This window comes from Selaginella moellendorffii, unplaced genomic scaffold (assembly GCF_000143415.4).
Source record: "Selaginella moellendorffii unplaced genomic scaffold, v1.0 SELMOscaffold_128, whole genome shotgun sequence".
Taxonomy (NCBI): Eukaryota; Viridiplantae; Streptophyta; class Lycopodiopsida; order Selaginellales; family Selaginellaceae; genus Selaginella; species Selaginella moellendorffii.
Genome location: NW_003314389.1, coordinates 113,751 through 117,042, shown reverse-complemented (window position 1 = coordinate 117,042; position 3,292 = coordinate 113,751). Strand labels below are relative to the sequence as shown.

Sequence of the window (3,292 nt, the reverse complement as noted above, 5' to 3'; positions counted from 1 at the left end):
AACCCCTGCATGAAGATCAAAGTTCCATAAGTAACCAAAAACAATGACAAGGCAAAGAGACAAACTCATTATGTAGAATGTGTACCGCATCAAAGGTGTCATTATAAACCCTGGATGAACAGCGTTGGCTGTGATGTCAACTCCTTCGGCTTAATCAGTGAAAGAGAAAGCATTGACGAAAGAGAAAGGCGGGAGAGATTTCAAAGCATTAGACGAATACCTTGAATCTCATTGCCAGTTCTTTGGCGTGGAAGATGTTTGCGAGCTTGGATTGACGGTATGCTCTAGTGTCGGAGTACCTTTTGGAAGAAAAAAGGAAGAATGTAAGCTCACGAGAAAAGAGAACTGTTTGGTGTACTAATGACGAGATTCCCAGGTGCCTTGACAGTTTCACCACCTGCTTGAGCAGCCATTGACAAGCTGTCCTTTCCACCTTCTATTGCGACCTCAAGCTCGATCATAGTGTCGCGAAGAGCAACAGCAGCATTGTACATATGTGCTCCTTCGGAATCAAGCTCAACCTGCAAAGTCAAACATATCATAAGGTGAAATATCCTTGACAAAAAAAAAAGTTCTGGCTGAGCTGCAGGATGCTCATCAATGCTCTGGTATCAATTTATATTCCAGCAGAGCTGGAGTCTCTGCTATAATAGTACTGCAAGATAGGAATAAAGCGGGTAGGTAGAGAACAAAAATAAGTGCCCATTCCATAGCCAGGAGAAAAAGCTATTTTGATTCACTAAGATCAAGGTACAGTTCAGTATAGTACTTTTTTCTTTTATAATTACAAAACTTTTTAAACTCTTACAGATTTGAAAACTCATGGCCTCTGTTGTGGCAAGAAACTGTGCTGTTGGGATCCAAGGCAGTCCTCCTACAAACACCAGATAAAGTAATAATAGCACTAATAATAAATATTCACCTATAGCCAGCAAAGAAGTAATGGACGACAATGAAGATTTGAAGCTTGGCAAGCTCGTCGGACCCATATCTCGTTACCCATTATACTTTTAGCATTGACCATTGAGCGTCATATACCAAAAGAAGGAAAACAAGAAGAAAAAGAAGGGCAGAACATCGTGAAGAAGAAGAAAAAGCAAAAATCTTAAGAAACAGAACAAAGTGAAAGCTTGGAAATGGAATAGAAAATGCGGCCTACAGACATATGTCCTTTCAGAACCTTTCTTTAGTTGGCTGAATTTTCCTATTTCTTGTGCAGAGGTTCAACTTTGTCAAACTATGAGCGCTAGCTTCCCTGGATTTGGATGATGTCAAAGGATTTCTTAAGCATGGAAACACTCATTAGAGGCAGCAGACACGGTTTGTGACGGCTTAACCTGGACTATAAGAGCCTTGTATCAGTGACCCACTTCATCACGGAACGACTCTCATCTTCAGATCATCGATTACTGCCAAGAAAATTCGAGGAGGAAGAAGACATGCCAACCTGCAATACCTGAGGATGGGAAGTTGGAGAGGGAACATTTTGGTTTTGCTTCTGCTGTCTCTGAGCTAGTGTTTTGGATCATGATGAGAGTGGAGGATACAAGAATGGCTACCACAGTTACTCGAGATCCTGTCCTCAAGCCAAGAGAATCATCAGGGACACTCTGAGCAAGCACACCGATTGGGACAGGACGATACCAGCAGGAGTTCTTCGCTTGCACTTCCACGACTGTTTCATCGACAGGAGTAGCTTTGCAAGATTTAAATTCTTGTCTTCTAACTTTGCTGTTCTTCAGGACTGTGATGGATCGGTTCTTCTCGACTGATGGAAGTAAAGTGTAAAAGTTGTCCCTTCCAAGCCTCATGTCTGCCAAGAGCTTCATTTTTGTCCTGGTGTTGTCTCCTGCGCTGACACTCTTGCCATAGCTGCCAGAGATTCAACCGTCATGGTAAGTTTAGCATCTTTTATCAAGTTCTAAGATGGAGAGAAAAGTATTACCAAGTCCCAACTGGATGCTACGACGGAAGAGTTTCCATCCAGGAAAACAGCAACACCTTACAATCTCCGTTTGGGGATGCATCAGCTCTCATTAAAAACACTGGATATTTCAATTGGCTCCAAAACTGTAAAACAGTTGTAAATCACAAAATTTGTGAACCAGCCAGTTCTCGCCTCTATAGGATGATCCTTTTGACAGCAGAATAGTACGCAATGGCCAACTCAATCCAGGGCACTGGAATTTGAAGACATTGCAGCCAATTCTTGGAGATCTTCCCCATCTACAAGAACAAACAATGGAGGCTGAAGTGGAATCCAGTGAAGTTTACCTTCCATGTACCAACTTATAGCATGGCAGGAGCGTCCCACAGCCAAGTCGTGGTGTAGGCGTACTTCATCATGAGATTGAGCAGTGGCCGCTCCATCACCTGCTCTTGATTCGACACAAACACATCCAGCCGAAACCAGAGTCACTCGTGGGACTCGATGTCTGTGACACAGGAACGCCACCTGTTTACTCCTCCCATTTTCTCCTTGGCCTCGTTCTGGATGAAGGCCCGGTCCTCGAGGATGGCAGCATCCATGCTCTTTTTGCAGCGATGCTCCTCTCGCCCCATGTTTGCCCCAATCTGCCCGATCGCCCTAAAAAATTTCACTTGATTTGGAGCGTCATTAAAATCACATTGAAGCGTTGCTACCCCTTTGGCACTTGATCTATGCCATTTATTTCAAGTTTTTGAATTTGAACCGTTAGATTATAAGTATATTCAGAAATAATATTCTAAAAATGGAATAAAAGACGCCGGATGCCATATGCCAATAGCACGTTTAAATAAGGGAGTATGATGATGATGGCTGTTCATATCTGTGGGTTTCATGTTTGACTCTCTCTCGTGTCACTGCACAGCATTGGGAATGAAACAAGGAGAGCAAGCTCCTTGATTCTTCACTGTTGATAAGTTTCTTTCTCACTTTTTTCACAGTTGTATCACCACTGTTTCTGAGTCTCTGGAATGTATACTTGGAATGTGTACTTGGAATGCATAACAACAGGTCATGACTGGCAAGATGAAGGCATTGAAGAAAAGAAGCTAGCATCCAGGCAAATGATAAACATATTTCACCCATATGATCCTGTCACCTACAGGTATCAATATACTTTTGTGTGAGCAGCATTTACATTTATCCTTTCATCCTGATTACAGAGTGGAACCTTTGATATCTATTCTTTTTGGAGAAAGTCAGTGAATATCTTGGGATACAGGTAATTATAGTGCTTTGTAAGTTTTGCTATCAAAGCTAGAGGAAATTCTTCGGTTGGGGTATGATTTTGTCACAGTTTTTTAC

General features: G+C 42.2%; 1 long non-coding RNA gene across 1 annotated transcript; it reads right to left on the bottom strand.

Annotated features, from left to right (window-relative positions):
* Positions 1–1,266: 1,266 nt before the first annotated feature.
* LOC112343023 lies at positions 1,267–2,309 on the bottom strand. Its single transcript, XR_002991152.1, has 3 exons — positions 2,275–2,309; positions 1,946–2,226; positions 1,267–1,872 (listed from the first exon to the last, which is right to left on the bottom strand). It is a non-coding gene; the product is annotated as an uncharacterized LOC112343023 (long non-coding RNA).
* Between the last annotated feature and the right edge of the window lie 983 nt (positions 2,310–3,292).